The sequence below is a fragment of the Astatotilapia calliptera genome, chromosome 23 (assembly GCF_964374335.1).
Source record: "Astatotilapia calliptera chromosome 23, fAstCal68.1, whole genome shotgun sequence".
NCBI classification, from domain to species: Eukaryota; Metazoa; Chordata; class Actinopteri; order Cichliformes; family Cichlidae; genus Astatotilapia; species Astatotilapia calliptera.
The window spans coordinates 42,939,062-42,956,656 of NC_137443.1; the positions used below are offsets into that span (position 1 = coordinate 42,939,062).

A 17,595-nucleotide genomic window follows, 5' to 3' on the forward strand; every position below is an offset into this window, starting at 1 on the left:
ACATTACCATCTACATGTATTTAAAATTGAGACGTGGGCACCGGCAACTTAGGAGAGGTTGAATACACAGACCATCCCTTGGACGCCATTCAGCATGCCCAGCACAAGTGATGTTGATGTATAGATTGTGGAATAAAATTGAGGTACAGGTGGTCGGAAGGGGACACAGCAGGAATGTCTCACACCCACCTCAGTGAAACAACTGTACCCCAAAGCCCTGCATGTGTGGCGGTGTGATGGAGTTGGGATGAGGAGGGGAGGGAAGTGAAGGCAAAGTACTCTCTCGTGGGGCCAGGTCCCCCGCTGACCCAAGTAGGCACCCCTGGAAGCCACAAAGGCCCATCCGGACGGGGGCCTACATTAGCACCACCACCAAGCCCCACGGAGCCTTGGGTGGTGGGCGCACATCGTAACCCACCACAGAGGAAAATACATCCACCCAAACATTCAATAATCTCTCTGACTGCATAAGACGAAAGACACCACAGCTGAGTTTATTGTCCACCTCTGTACTAATTTTAAAGTTAACTATTGTCTTTTTTTTTGTGGGTTTTAAATGTGGTGAATACTTGACAAACAAAGTAAAAAGAAAAAACCAAAAAGACAATTATAAATTAAAGGGCCTTGGAGATGTCATTCAAACTAACACCATTGCACATCAAAACATAAATGTGAGTAACAGAAAGAATAAAAAAACATTTCAGAATAATTCTAAGGTGGAATTACCCTGTGGAAACAGGAACTTTCCATTTTAGAGCATTTTGAAATCACTAAAAGTTAGGTCAATTATGGACAATTTGAAAGGGCTTTTATTTTTGAAAGCAAAATCAGAATTACTTGATATTGATATGGTATCACTGTGGGGTTGTATACTGTTGATCTAAAGTGGAATTACCCTGTGGAAACAAGAATTTTTCATTTTAGAGCATTTTGAATCGTTAGAAGATTAAGTCAAATATCGGCAATTTCAAAGGGCCATTACTATGAAAAGCAAAATCAGACTGACTTGATATTGATATGGTATCACTGTGAAAAAGACTGCGGTTGGAAAGTGTTGATACAAAGTTCAAATAGTATTTGGAAATACGACTTTTGCTTTTCAGAGCATTATGAAGTCATTGAAAGAGTAGTTCAAAAATGAAGATTCACAGGGCTTTTACTTTGAAATCCAAACTAAGATGGCCTTGATAGTGACAGGGCACAATTAGGGTACAAGGCTGTGTCATATAGATCGTTCATTAGAGTTTGTAAAATAAAAATAAAAAGCCTAAATTATATGTTATTATGTTCTTAACATATCTGTTAATTGTTAATTAGATGCATTTTTTTTCTTTTTCTGCCCGTTCTGTTGGTTTTTGTTTTTTGCCCTTCTCCCCCGTCCCTCTTCTCAGCTGTTTCTCTTTCCCTCTTTCTTTCTCCCCTTCATTCCCCCAGTCAAGTCTATCCCGTATTCAGCAAGTGAAAATAAAATAAACAATAAAAGGTGAATCAAATGGACCATTACGGCAAGGCTGGGATGGTCAATTTGGTAAAGTAAATCCGTTGGGCATCTTTCTTTGCCTTTAGACAATAATTCTGATGGCAAAAGAGCCAAACGGGACAGGCAAAAAAGAAAAAAAAAAAAGTCCAGTCACACCTCCAACACTTAACACCCACAACTACTACTTGGCTCTATATTAGGAGCCACTGACTCACCTGCCAAACACCACCTTTTACAGCACCTACTGTTTATAATGCTGCTCCTCTCTGTCCTTTCCACAACACCTACCTGCATGGTTTTGCTGAGAATACCAAGCCACAAGGTGACATTCACATGATTTAATTAGGAAAGAAACTAGCATACATTCAAGCGGATCCCAAGAGTGAGTTACTTAAAAGACAGTAAATGCACAACTTCCTCAAAGCACTTCAAATATGTGTGAAATTGAAGCCAAAAAATTCCCAGCTAACTTTCCAGGAAGTCCTCCATGCCCGTGCTTTGAATTGGTTTCTTTTTAGATAGATTGCAAACAGTTTGACATGTTGACGTATGTAAAGTGCAGTAAAAATAGAAAGAAAAGAAAGTAGAAAAAAGAAAAAAAAACAAAAAAAACATATCTGTTAATTCACTCGAAGTTGGCTTTTATTTTGAAATCCGGTTTCCACATCCATTCCCGTAATACTTTGAATACACAGGGAACGTAAAACAAACTGGAGGCTGGCTTGACTGCAAGTCTCGAATTGGAGGCTGGCTTGACACCAGTGCTGCACTGACTGTGGGACTTTAATGTGTTAAAAGCAGGTTGAAGACGGCTCAGAAACATTTGAAGATTAAAATTTAGCATTATGGCTGCTGGTGGTTTGTAAAGCCTCTACTCAGCTGTATTTTTGTTACTAATTTATGTTTGTTGTTGTTTAACACAGATTTCAGAAGAGCAAATATGCTTAATAGTTTAACTAGATTTCAATTGTCAGTGTGGGACTGCTGAGTCACCGGAAGAACTCATTTCATTCATTCTCCACATGATGTTCATATACAGAAATGTTTCACAGGAACTGATTTCTCCCAAAGGGTGAACTAGTGTGATTCCATAGATTACCTCTGTATGAATGTACTTCTTAAATGAAGGCAAGTGTTTGTCCTTTTCTGTTCCTCAGGTACAGTACGTGATATCAAGGGCAGGCGGTCAACACTGGGGGAAGACAAGAAGCAGACGTACTTCCAAGAAGGAGCTGCAGTGAGGTCAGAGGTCAGAATTTAACAGCTCAGGTTTATATTTTAGAGGTTATAAAAAATCAAAATGTATTTATAAAGAAACCTTTAAATAATAGTCATAATTATGCTTATTATAAGAAATATCAAACATTTAAGTGGATTTTCTGTTACACATATTGTGTTAGCCCTGCAATAAACTGGCAGCCTGTCTTTGTCCTGTATCAGCTGGGATAGGCTTCATCCTCCCGCAACCCTGAATTGGATACATTGTATTCCAATTATGTAATCTGATCATTTACAAACTGAAGGTATCTAATCAAAATGTAAGTAATAATTATAAAATGGGAAAGCAGAAATAAGTGTGACATGAATGTAAATGTGTGAGCTGACATAGAGGACAGCTACATGTAGTCTGAAAAACCTCCTGTTAAAGGAGGAACCAGTTAGAAGCTGTTTTCAAAGTAGCTGAGCAGATTTCATCTCAAGTAAGCGATTAAGTGTTTGTTCGTTTGTTCTGCCACTTAAAGAGCATTTAAGGACGTCGTTTGAGTGTCCAGTTGAATTAATTCTACTGGCTCTCATGGTCATTTGTTATTATAGACATATTTTTCATGTTCATCCAGCTATTTAGTAAATTCTATCTATTTAGTAATATCCGTCAGCTATAAAATGTAATATAAATATAAAAATATCTAAATATCTCCTGTCCTTTATGTTTTAATGATGTAAGTCTGTTATCGTGTTACATTAGCATTCCTCACATATCAATGAGATGCTGTACAGTACAATCCTACTGACACAGCAGAGGGATAATGACGGCTATTCAACATCGTTACACGACACATTCGAGCTGCATGACGCAGACAAAGTGACTAAATCATCTTTTTTGTGGTTTATTGTCTTCAAACCAGCAGACAAAGCTGATGGCAGAAGATGTCAGAGAAGAACTTCAGGCCGTGGACTGAAAAGGTATTTTTTTTCTTGTTATCAAAAGACATTTGGAGTGGCAGCTTCTACAACTGGTTGTGCTGAAGTAAAGCTTACAGTCTAAGACATAGGTGTCAAACTCTGGCCCGCGGGCCAAATTTGGCCCGCAGCCTAATTACATTTGGCCCGCGAGGCCATACCAAATTACTATTAGAGCTGGCCCGCCGGTCTTATGCAGCGCATGTACTGCTAATACTACAACTCCCAGAATGCTCTGTTGGCGTTTTGGCGCGTCAGTCAGGACAGGACCCATCCGGTTGTTCAGTGATGACGTGATGAATCCTACTTCCGGGTCTAAAGTAGTCTGCGTTTAATATGGCTTTTGTGTTGTTAACATGTTTAATGTTATGTATTTTCTTCTATTTGATCTCAAAAAGCTCCTAAAACAGTCAGTGATCACTGTTGACCTCCCTCGGGTTTTATTACCGCTAATCATTTATTTAAGCTCAGTTTTTAAAACCTTAGGATGTAACTACAGCCCAGCCCATGCAGCAGTATATGAATGACTAACCTCGTATTGTGGATGGATTATCTCAGTTGTTCTCCTGGCTGAAGTTTGGTCCTTTTACAGCATCCTGCCATGCGATTACATTTGTTCCTGACCACTGAGAACACTCACGTTAACTTTTATCGAGTGGAAAAAAAGTTAGCTTGTTTATATTATGCTAACATAGCTGTGTCGCTAGCGGTCACGTAGCACATCATTATATACCAGCTAGCCCAACTTCAGTAACCCTACAAACGTCACTGCTGTTTAGTTTTCTGTCTTCATTTATGCTGGAAGTGATAGCAGAGCTGTACGTTTGAATTTGTTTCCAAAACCCCGCAGTCAGGACATGCTATATTGTATTTAGATAGAAGCTAGCGAGCTAACTCCCTGCTAACTTCTAACTCCGTTAAATGTCATAAATTCCGTTTTCATGGATGCCTGGATGTTAAACTCAATTGTTACACCTGGTAGAGCAGAACGCTGATCATTTTATTAAAGATGAAAGACTTCAGACAGTTTTTCAACTCTCAGTAATGCCATAGTGATCGTTTGATATATGGACCTGCAGCGGAGTTTAGACCCAGACACAGCTAGTGACGTCAGACTGAACAACCGGATTAACGCCCTCTCCTCTGTTGACTGTAGTCATAGCAACCGCGCGAATACTGCCGCGCTACCTCTCCCAAAATGGCGAAAAGAAAGAACAAAAGCAGGAGCTTTCTGGACAGGTGGGAGACAGAATATCTGTTTACCTATGTAAAAGACAGACCTGTTTGTCTTGTATGTGGAGCTCATGTGGCTTTAACCAAGGAGTACAACATTAGACGACACTATGAAACGAAACACCAAGAGAAGTACAAGGACCTGGACATGACTCAAAGGCGCCGGAAAGCAGAAGAGATGAAAAGAAGTTTTGTTTCACAACAGACTATGTTCAAAAAAGCCATATCACAAAGTGAGGCTGCTGTAAAGGCTAGTTTTGTTGTGGCAGCAGAGATCGCAAAATCAGCCCAGCCCTTCAGTGAGGGAGAGTTTGTGAAAAGTTGTATGATGAAAGTTTGCGACGTTGTGTGCCCAGAGAAAAAGCAAGCATTTTCAAATGTTAGCCTGAGCAGAAACACAGTAGCTGATCGCACACGTGAACTTGCCAACAATCTAAATAACCAGCTGATGGAGAAGGGAAACAGTTTCGTTGCATTCTCCCTCGCTGTGGATGAGAGCAGCGACGCCTCTGATACTGCCCAGCTTTCAGTCTTCATCCGTGGTGTGGACTCAACTCTCTGTGTTACGGAAGAACTTTTAGGATTAAAATCAATGCATGGAACAACCACAGGGAAGGAAATATTTGAAGAGGTTTCCAAATGTCTGACTGAAATGAAGTTGCCATGGGAAAAACTTGTGGGGTTAACGACAGATGGTGCACCAGCGATGTGTGGTCAAAGGAGCGGACTGGTGGGCAGGGTACGGGAGAAGATGCGAGCAGAGAACTGTGCAGGTGAGCTGACTGTTTATCACTGCATCATACATCAAGAATCACTTTGTGGCAAAGCCCTAAAGATGGAACATGTTATGACCGCAGTAACACGAGTAGTTAACTTTATAAGAGCCAAAGGTCTGAATCACCGCCAATTCAAATCTTTTCTTGAGGAGTGTGGTTCGGAATACGGAGACGTGCCGTATCACACGGAGGTGAGGTGGTTAAGCCGAGGGAAAGTACTGAACAGATGTTTCGAGCTACGCGAGGAAATATTTCAGTTTCTGGAAAGCAAAGGGCAAGACACAGCTGAGCTCAGGGAGCAAGAGTTTCTGTGTGAGCTGGCCTTTATGTGTGATATCACGAGCCATCTCGATGCGCTGAACCTGCAGCTTCAGGGACGGGGCGTATCATCACAGATATGTACGCTGCAGTGAGGGCTTTTAAAACGAAATTGTGCCTGTGGCAGAATCAGATGCTACAAGGAAACCTGGGCCATTTTCCCTGCTGCCAAACGATGAACATGCAAATCTCTACTGTTGTGTTCCCATGTGCACAGTTTGCTGAAAAACTCTGTGTACTCAGTACTGAGTTTACCCGGCGGTTTGCCGACTTTGACGCCCAGAAATGTCGATTTGAACTGCTCAGTAATCCTTTTGCAGTTGACGTGGCAAAAGTACCAACAAACCTCCAAATGGAGCTGATTGAACTCCAGTGTAGTGACACACTGAAATCAAAGTATGATGCTGTGGGCGCTTCACAATTTCCACATTTCATCCCTGACACAATGCCTGGGCTCCGCACCCACGCTGCTCAGATGCTCTCCATGTTCGGCAGCACTTACCTATGTGAGCAACTATTCTCCTCAATGAAGATGGCCAAAACATCTCACAGGAGACGTCTGACCGATGAACACCTTCACTCGATCCTGAGGATTTCCTCAGCTCAGAGCCTGAGCCCAGACATTGAGGAACTAGCATCCAAGAAGAGATGCCAGGTATCTGGCTTGGACGCATCAGAGTAGATCAGTGTGTAGCAAACTGAGCTATAATTACCATTTTCTTTGTGCAATTTGTCTTGCTACTCCCAGACATGGGCTTGAATGGTTTCACGTTTAATGATATTTTTATTAGTTAAGTGGTTTATTATTGTTATTTTATTTTTACATTTATTATTAGCCTGGGGAAAAAGTTTACTGCTAAAATTTAAATCAGAAGGCTGCAAATACAATTTTTATTTAAGAAATGCATTCCAGTGATATGTTATTTAATTGGAATTTCAATTTTGCATGTGTGCAATATTAAGTTATATATGTTTATATAAGTTATATATCGTTCAGTATTAAGCGTTGCTTATTCCATATTCAGTTTTTCAGCAAAACTTATTTGAGTCTGTAAGAAAAGGTTCCTTGTTATATCTGGAGGAAGATTTTTTTCAATAAATATTAATGTTAGCCCACGACTTTGTTCCAGTTTTGAATTTTGGCCCACTGTATATTTGAGTTTGACACCCCTGGTCTAAGAAATCACAGTGTTGATATTCAGCACAAAGAGAAAAGCTCACTTGTTTGAATTTATTTACAATCATAGTTTTATAAATTCTGACTGTAAACAGCTTTTACAGCTTTGATATTGTTTGACACTCGATATCAGGTGATGGGGTTTAATTTAAAGGTTTCTGTGTCCCAATGAGCCATTTACACTGACCAGTGTCAGTTTAACTGTAACACATTCATGATTTAGATTCAACAAAGAAATAACTGAATGTAAAAAATGGCAGCCCTCAGGCAGGTTTATAGAGATATATGCATGCATTATGAAATTTGTGTATCCCAGATAATTGTTATTCATCTAGTCATGGCAGACCTACCTCTTCCTCCCAAGTTAACTGCAACCCAAAAGAACTAGTGGGGCTATTTACACACTCACAACCAGTGTGGGGTAAAAAGAGCCACCAAAAAGCTGTCAGCCACAGATGTGCTAGAAGAGTTAGAAGCTCTACTTATGGAGAAACTTTCTAAGTCTAACAGAGGACAGGTACTCCTGCCCAAATAACATGATATAACCCCACATACAGCCCAGCCATAAAACGAACCAAGTCATTTAGTTAAAGACAGCATGGGACCAAATGCATGTAACCAGCCTGCATCAACCTGACATTTCTTCCTCCTGAATTAAATGAATGAATGGATGAAAGTTAAATGACTACAAACCTAAAGCCACTAGTTCCACACTGGAGCTCCCTGACACTGTGTGTTAACCGTATTTAGCTTGTATCAACAGTTGTAACAGGCTAAGATACCTGAGACACTGCATTGAATGATTGTTCCTGTCTTAATGATTTCAGCTGACTGGTTTCAGCTCAGATGTTCTGCTTTTTCCTTTCAGTAGATCAAAGCAGCTCGTGCTCCTTCTGCTTCCATTTTAGAAGAAGGCGAAGGCTTCAGCAAAGTGGCGTTCATGGTCTCAGTGAACAGTCACGGTCACACACTGCATGTGGTTTTAAAAGCAACATGTCTGTTCACCACAACACTGGAGATGTGTAATATTAGTGCAGCTACGGTTTGTTCTTGAACATCAGTTCTGTTTTCTACTTTGATCACTTAGACCAACAAAGTGTTGTTTTCAGATTCTTTCTTTTAAATCTATAAAGCACCTGCTCATTTTTTATTACAATTAGTTTCACATAAATGTTAGTGTTTCCTTTATGATCTTTTAATGCTTACACTACACTGTACACGTCTACATTAGAGACATTTCTGTTTCCTGTTTCTGTTGACTCAGAGTTGTGAAATGTTCTTTTATTTGATGCACAATATGAAGCTCATAATTTTCTTGCAAATAAAACTCTAATGACAAACATGAACAGCTGTGCTTATTTCTGAGACATGAGTTTTTGAATGTGTTCATATTTAGACAGTGTGCATCTGTCTGCTGAAACTGTGATGGTGAACCTGAGGTGATGGTCAACAGAAGGCAAATATACATCAATATAAAACAATATTGAAGTAATGTCTTTACCCTCTGCAGTGTGTGGACGCTGTGCACGCAATCACCTTATTCACTGTAGTAAACGTGCACCGCTAGCTCACGTGACCGACTGTCTCCATGGTTACATCGTATATTATTAGCTATGTAAACAGCTTCCAAAGATACCGCCATAGCTCTCTGCAGCTGTAACACTTTCACTTTCACGTGTTTGATAGTTATGAAGACAGAATATGTTTTTAAGGTCATGCTAGGCGGTTGCTATGGTGGTTGCTGTGGACTTGGGTGGACCGCTTCCGATTCCTGTTATTAGCTGTCCGCCGCAGGAAGGCTGCGTTCCATTTACAAGTAGTGACAGTCTGCCGCAACTCGAACTCAAACCCCACTTTGTTCTTTAATTATAGGCCTTTTATAGGCGTTCATGACATGCACACACACACATAAAGCACTTTGCCTCACCATGAGAATGGAACTTTACCTAACCTAACCTTAAAGTATCTGATATAGGATAGAAAAATGAAGCAACCAGAGATTTAATGATGAAGACTCTGGGTTCTGTAGTTCACGTTTTACAGTCCTGAATGACTCTTTGCATATGATTTATTGAAGAGCAGTTTAGAATGCACTTTACATTTAGACTGTTGCTGTTTCATTTTTTACATTGTTACCGTTAGGGATGGGTACCGGTGTCCGACATAAACGGTAGTAACCAGACCGAAAAGCAGCGCACATTTCGGTGCTTTATTTCGGTGCTTTTTTTTCCTGAGCTGTGATACACTTCTAGCCAATCATTTTACGTTTCCGAGGATAGTAGGCGGGCCCAGGTACGTACGTTCTTTTAGAGCAGAGCTACAGATTAAAAATGTCCAAGGCGAAGCGGTCAAAAGTCTGGCTGTACTTCACAGCAAAAGATGCAAACTCAGCAGCCTGCAACAAGTGCTTTAAGCTGATACTGTGATACTGTCAAAGGAGGTAACACCTCGAATCTGATGAAACACCTGGCGACGCATAGCGTTTTTTTTAAAAGCCCAGAAATGCGCCGTATTTGATAGCTTGCTGCGAGACCTCACACCGAGTGCATCTACTGCGGGTGGGTTGCCTATTATGCAACATCCCCCAAAAACACGAAGAGGAGAGTCCTGGCCCCTAGCCCTGCCAGTGTAGCAGAAATGATGACGGATGATGATGGCAGCAGCAGCCGTTCTTCTCTGCGTGAGTAGCTTAATGTTGTTCGTGTGTAATTTACGCTGAGTAGGCTAACCACGTTATTACATTAATGCAGTAAGGTGAACTAGCAAACACCGTCGTAGTTACATGCGGCTGTCTTCTTGTTTGATGGCAGATACTCCCTTCACCCTGGCCAAAAAGGCTAAAATGACCAAAGAAAAAGTGGAAAACAGTTAAACATGAGAGGTTTAGGACAAAGTTTGTGTTTTTTCCATTGTTTAAGCACTGCTTCCAGCCAAGAGTGATACCATATATGCCCCATAGCTGCAGAAAAGGCTAACATTGTTATCTTTTTACATAAAACAGATGAACATGAGAGGTTTTTGGACCAATTTTGTGTTCTCCATTCTTTAAGCACCGGTTTGAGCACCGTTTGAGCACCGGCACCGTTTCAAAAGTACCGATTTGGCACTGGTATCGGATAAAACCTAAACGATACCCATCCCTAGTTACCGTGTTATGTCATGAATAAGGTTCACCTGCTGGGGGTTTGATGGATCAGCTGGACAATACAGTCAAAGACAGACTTCATTCATCATATGCAAGAATCCTAGTTGGATTTTTGTTGTCACTCATGTTTTTGAACCAAATATTGAAAACAATTCTGACAGACTGGATACCTGGTCAGGGTGTACGTTACCTTGTACTCAAGCATTCCAGGACAGAGCCCTGCCCCACCATGAGCCTGGGTGGATACGTGGTTATAATATAAAAGGACCGATACTGAATATGAATATTTCATGAAAATTGAATTATAATACAAATTAGTAACAAGGGTTTCTCTGCACCCTTATCTACCCCATACTCAAAGAGCTGCGGGCAGAGAGGGTGACAGGAGAGGATGGCACTGAAGAGAAGATGCTCGGTTTCTGGAGTCTCCTGGTCCTGTCAGTATTAGTAGGATGCATCTGCTGTGTCTTCTCGTGGATGCTCACCTACCTTGACTCGTTCCAGCCTGGTATGGATTTCCCAACACTGCAGACAGTGGCCCACGTCAGAGACGTTTAATATTGATTACATATGTCTGAATTGCTAACCCTAACCCTAACCCTAGCTCAACAGACCACAATGCCCTGGACTGTCAGTATTATTACATGCTGTGAACATAAGTAGCTTTGATCACAGTTTATGTTGTAAAAGAGAAGGAATATTGAAAGAAAGATCAACATTGTGATATTATTTCTTCCAAACTGACCAGAAACATGCTCGTCAGACTCTCACAGCAAAGGATCAGACTCACTGTGTCATGGCGCAGTGGCCCGTGGAAATGGGATGGACTCAAGTGCAGATCAAAAACCGGAGGCCAGGGGTGAGGTGTAACGAAAAGAGACTTTATTTTACAAAGCTCAGAGGCTAACAGAAATTGCAGACTAGAATCAATGAACATAAACTAGATGTCTGAGGTGAGAGAAAATACTGTGATGATAACTAGATGGCAGGGATAACTGGGTGCAGGTACTGGGCAGGGGAAACTGTGGCGGGCCAGGGCACTGAAACAGAGGAGAGAGCAGTCAGGGGAATCCCACAGAGGGTTGCGAGTGAATCTAAGGATAGTACACTGAGCTGTCTTACAAGCTTGCAGGTGGGGGTTGCGTGGAGGGGGGAGGCAGGAGAGGTCCAGGTGGGTGCTGCATGCAATGCAGGGAGGCAGGCAGGAGAGAATGGCAGTTCCAAAACGGAGAGGGATTACCGGCGGCAGCAAACTGGTCTCCAGGAGAGCTTGGTAGGTGGGTTTCAGAGGCTGACGAGAAAAACAGAGGAGATACGGTTAATACACACGATGAGTCACCAAGGAATGGACATGAGGCCGAGAACTGACTAAAGTTGGCAGATAATCTGGCGAAGACCAGTTGAGTGCGCCGGTCATAAATACTGCTGGTATGATTGCCATCAGGTGAGGAACAACAAAGACTCCACCCAGTGGGGAGGAGCCGATGCTGTGGAAAACCACCCAGACCACGACACCCTGTGCATGACGGCTCGGGCCAATGATGTCTGTTAGATTGTCAGTTGTTTAGTGCTTCTGTACAGTTAGGGTCACCGTCTCTATTTCAGAATAATTAATATGCGGAAAACACTAAAAGTTGATTGTCTTCCAATATTCTAGCATAATTAAAAAACTTTGACTTTAAGTACATATTATTAGTCCTAATGCCAGCATGAGTCTTCATAACTCCTGCTTTGAAATACTGAACTTTAAAATGTACCTGATGAAAGATCATTTACAGTGGCACTCTGTCAGGATCATTCTGACTGTAAGATCACTGCATTAATCTGAATCCTTCTGAAATGTGCTGTGAATGAATGCTGATGCAACTCACTGTGGGAAAGCTGTTAATAAAATGAATCTGTGACACATGCAACACATTCAGTGAGGAAGAGGACACAAAGGGAGGACACGCAGAGGCTGTGTTGAAGTCAGAAATCCAAATCTTTATTAAAAAACAGGCAGCGGTTACAAACAGGAAGACAAGCAGTCCATCAAACAGTCTACAGGGTCAAACATACAGAGAATTCAAACAGCAGTAAAAAATAACTGGACACTGACAAACTTAAAGCAATGTGTGACGCAATAAAAGGAAGCAGCGCAGTATATTCACTGAATTATCATCAATTACAAAAGAGAAAAACGACGAATTCTAAGGATTATTTTCTTAAATGCAGTTAGTGTGGCTGGTAAAGATGGAAACATACAGAATGTAAACTGTGTGAGTTTGTGAACTTTGTTAGTAACAAATGAGGTAAAAACCCAAAACAGACAAAACACAGAAAGAGGCTCTCAGTATTCATTCATAATTAGAAAGAAACATTCTGGTCGTGGATTTTTACAGTCTTAGTTCCGCTCGCTGTCATCATTATAATCATCATGATCAATGGCGAGGTCCTGAGGTGGGCGGGACTGTCTCTGGTGATGTCACCATGAAGGAACAGCATCTGGCACGTGTTGGTGAAACATCCCAGTACACTGGTGTAGTTTCCTCTCCAGCTGTTTGACATGTGACACTTGAACATTAAGGGGAAGAAGAAGAAACAGTGTTAGGTCAGGTGACCACATGGTTTCTAAAGTAACTGACAGGAAGTAACCAGGCCGTCAGAAATGGATGGCATGTGTTTAGAAATACTGGAGTTGGGTAACTCTACTTACCAAAAGCAGAAGCACACAGATGAAGGATCAGATGCTGAATGTTGCAGGAACATGCTCGTGTGTGGTGGTCATTCAGTGCTGCTCCGGCAGGTTACACAGTCCAAGACTGATATGCTGCCCATCTGAGAGTTTGAAAACACACATGCAAAGATTTATTTTGTGTTACAGTCAAAGTTGGATGTTCATTTTTGTCCTTTAAAAATGTTTGTGTATTTGAAAGCACTAACATTTAAGGATGACTTGGATCGTCTCCTTTAAAGGGGAGACAAGTGTATCCACTGATCCACGTCACTTTACCTGGATGATGACTCCTCCGCCCTCACTCAGAAACACTCCTAATATAACCAAGCAAATAAATAATATTGAAGATTTACTTACATCATTACAAAAACAGCAAAAACATCTCCCTTTGATTCTATTTCTCCATTCCTGCTGAACATCAGGCAACAAATATCTCAATAAATCACAGTAAAATGTAAAGCACATGTTTTCTCTGCTTTGTCTAACCTCTGCAGAGCCTCTGTCAAGAAAAACATAACTGTAAGCATAAAACAAATATACATTTCATAACACGTCACTGGACAAACCTCGGTCAGTTGATTTCCTCTGTGCAGTGCAGACGAACATCAGTCAGCAAGTGACTCTGCTGGTTCTTCTGAGGAAACACCACCGTCTCTCCACACCGTCACCATCTGTGAGCACAAACTGCTGCTCTGCCAGCATGTAGGAATCACATATCACACACACAGGGGTGAAGAAACATCAGAGCTCAACTTTGGATACTTTAGATCTAAACAGATCAAAGTAGCTCTTAGTTTCAGCAATCAGACAAACAATGATACCAAACTGATTCTGTATGAATACAATATGGTATTTTCAATACAGCTGTCAAATTAATTTATTAAAACTAATACAGATATATGTACTTTTTTTTTTTTGATAAATTAGTTTGCTAAATTATAAGAATATATATATATATTTTTTTTTTCATTTAACAATTGCAACTGAAAGAAATTAAATATTGAACAAAAATATATTGTCACATTCTGAGCATGCTCAGCACGCTGACAGACTTGAAGTTGCTACAGATTTTAAGAAGTGATAATTATGGGGAAGAAACTTCTCTTTTTCATCCGTTTAATCAAACATTTGATGCCTCAGCTGTCTCAGTCTATAGCGTTCTGCAACTACAACTAACCTGAAGCTTGGATTTGGCTGCAGGTGCCCCTGTACATCCTTCTCAGCAGCATACATGTGGGTACCATTTAATCCCACTTCTTCCTGAGCTTTGCTTCATCACAAGACCAAAGGTGGCATCCCGTGTCACAGTCTTATCATCATGGAGAAGAAACATTTGAAGAAACATCATGGAGAAGAAACATTTACGCGCCTCCTGGTTTTGTTTTCTGATCCTGCAAAAAGACTGAGGACAACAAAGCCCAGAGAACACGAGATACACAACATCCAACATTCAGACTCAACAGCCTCCATAAATGAAGAGCACCAGGTTGGTTCAGTTATAGTAGATATGAGCATACTTCACATTACTGGGTATGAATAATAATCAAGAGACAAACTTTAAAGATGCAGAGCATGATGTCCCATCATCAGACTGTAAACAAACATCCACCAGGCTTCTTTGTTGGCAGAGGTGATGATTCTCCTATCAGGGATCAGTAGCGTGTATTAACCTGTGGTATAAGCAGCAGTCACTGAAATATTACTGTTTCAGATAAGAAATCTAGGACATAAAAGCCAGGGTGGGAGGGATCTCTGCAAACTGACTTACCTCTGCAAGTGTGAAGCTCAACAAAAATCTGACTCTCCAGTCACAGACAAACAAAAACCTCCAGCTGGGAGATAGAAAACGCTGTCTGGGTCTTGCTGGATGTTGCTGGTCAGAGTCCCACATTAGCAGAGTGCTTCTTGGTCCCACTGACCCATGTGGACAGTGACTGTGGAGAACTGTTCTGGAAAACAGAAAAGAGAATTAAAATGACAAAAAGCCAAACAGGATTTCCACAAAGACTCTCTTGGAATCAGCAATCAAAAAAATCACTGGTTCATATTTCAATTAAATATGAACAGGTTCCTTAAATGTACGCAGTTCAGATCTGATTTAATTTAACTTCCTTCACACAGCACATTCGTCCAGGCTGACAGGTAAACATAGAATTAATCTCAGGTAACATGACTCATAGTAGAGATTCAGTAAGAAAGATTGCAGGCTCTAATATTATTACCACACAATCCAAGGACACACCAACAGCTCCGATTTGTAGAACTATTTAAACAAATGTCCTCTGAATATTCAATTCATGTTCACAGTGGGAGGGTGTGTGTGTGTGTGTGGGGGGGGGGGGGGGGGGGGGTCGTGGAATTTTTTAAATAAAGTCTGCAACACAGAAAGAGCTGTGATCAAGCTATTTATTACTGCGCCAACACACATCAAACATCACAGTTCAGTCATGTCAGCGCTGCCACAGAAGTTGTGCTCCTCCTCCTTTATGCATTCCAAGGAAGAGGGAGGAAGTTACAAACTGATCCTACCACACTTCACGTGTCTCGCTATGAAACCTAACGGATCAATGGTTAAGCTGTTTTGTGCCCTTGGCCTTATCAGCACCTGTAAAGGGAGTTGTTTTCCCAAACTGCTGATGCTGAAGTAAGTTCATCTAGTTTTAGAAACTTTCACTGAACAGTAACAGTGTCACAACTAAGCATATGCATAAGCACTTTAAATGAGAATAACAGAAAATTTATTTTACAGAGGCTAGAGCCTGTCCCAGTAGTCATAGGTAGAACACATCTGGACAGGTCACCAGTCTGTCAGAGGACTAACACAGAGACAGACATCAGAGTAACAAATCTATTTAAAATTAATGTAAGTTTGCTGCAGCTGTATGTATGAACATGTGTTTCTGTGCTCACAGTCCACCTCTCAGGAACCTGCAGTTCACTTTTAGTCAACTTTAAACAGACCTCACAAAAGGCTGATGTGGCTGGATCAGTAGTCTGATTTAAGTACGATACCTTTGGCCAGGGATTCATCTGGTGCATCGCTTCACTGCAGTCTTACGTATCTTCCTCACACCTGAATTAAAAAAATACTGATATATACAAATAACAGCTTCAGCTGATGCATCCTGACTCAATCCTAGATGTTCAGCACACAGAGACACAGAGGTGCCATTTAAAGTTTAGTGTTAACCTGAGTCACTGATCATTTGCAGTATTACAGAGTCTGGCAGTCTTTGCATGATGTCCACGTCACTGTAAGTTTCTAGCTGACTCTCAGGTGTGACAGGTGTGCCAGCAGGAAAGAGTAATAATAACCTGCATCCTGAGGTTTGTCATGCAGGATTAAAGGAGCCAGGCTTTGTTCACACAGCTAGGATTGTATTTTACACTGACCCTGGGTCAGTATAAGTATCATACAGTTTAAACGAAGCACTGAAACTTGCACATATTTATTATAGATGCACTGAAGCTAATCGAGATATTTGCTGTCAATCTGTGGCTGCGATTAAACACTTTACTGAAAACTTTATTAACTAGTAACTTCATCAGTCATGACAGAAGCTAATATTTCTGTGCTAACATCGTTTAACCAGTAACAGCTTTCCTCCAATATAAGCTAACGTTTACACCGTAACTTTAAGCTAGCACCATAAAGACGGTGTTGTATGTTCACCAGTATGATAATGATGAAGCAGTAATCTCAGTTAACGTGGTTTTATTAACCAGCACAGCAGCAGAGAACTTACATGCTTGGATTCAATAACGGAATGGCGCCTATACCACTCAAAACATACACACACCTACACGGAGGTACGGCAAGCGGATTAGGACAAAATACCAAACTAACAGCAGGTTATCTACATCCCCCTTCTTTAGTACATCCCCAACCGGACATAAAGTTTAATGCATACTGAATAATAATAATCACAGCATAAAAGGTGACATACGCTGACCCTTAGGAACATTTAAATTTGCAACCAGATGGAAGAAATAAACATGACAGGAATATCATTTTGCTGTATAAAGTTAAATATGATTACTACTGAAAATCACCTCAAACAGAATTTAACTTGAAGCATTGACATCAGTTACTGATGGCTCAAACATCAAACCTGAAAATGTTCTGTGTTTTAACTAGTACCCAATTAATCCTTATATCTTGGATTTGGTTTGCACACACGACCAAAGCGTGTCCTGTAAACACCATCACTCTTGGAAGGTCTTGGAGAATGCAAAACATCAGAAGAGCTCTCAACATGAGTGCTGTCTTTAAACTGTTCTACATCATTGTTTTCACCCACAACCTGCAGTCCATCATAATGATGATGATCAGTGTCTTTCTGAACAGTAACAGGCTCAGACACAGGCAATATGTGTCTGCGATTTTTTCCATCTGACTGTACCAGGTAGGATCTAGGTTCTTTACAAAGTTCCTTTACCACACCTGTGCGGTCATAACCCTGTGGGGTCTGTAACCTCACTACTTGTCCTTCGTTGAGAGGTGGAAGTGGTCGGCTGGATCTGTCATAACAGACCTTCTGAGTCAGTCTCTTGTTGAGTAGTTGGGCT

General features: G+C 41.0%; 1 protein-coding gene and 1 long non-coding RNA gene across 6 annotated transcripts in view; one reads left to right on the forward strand and one right to left on the reverse strand.

Annotated features, from left to right (window-relative positions):
• LOC145423962 (protein NLRC3-like) overlaps positions 1 to 17,595 on the forward strand; it is a 197,522-nt gene that overhangs the window by 91,726 nt on the left and 88,201 nt on the right. The window lies entirely within an intron of this gene.
• Positions 12,256 to 13,582, reverse strand: LOC113021507 (uncharacterized). Its single transcript, XR_013904939.1, has 3 exons — positions 13,233 to 13,582; positions 13,006 to 13,127; positions 12,256 to 12,863 (listed from the first exon to the last, which is right to left on the reverse strand). It is a non-coding gene; the product is annotated as an uncharacterized LOC113021507 (long non-coding RNA).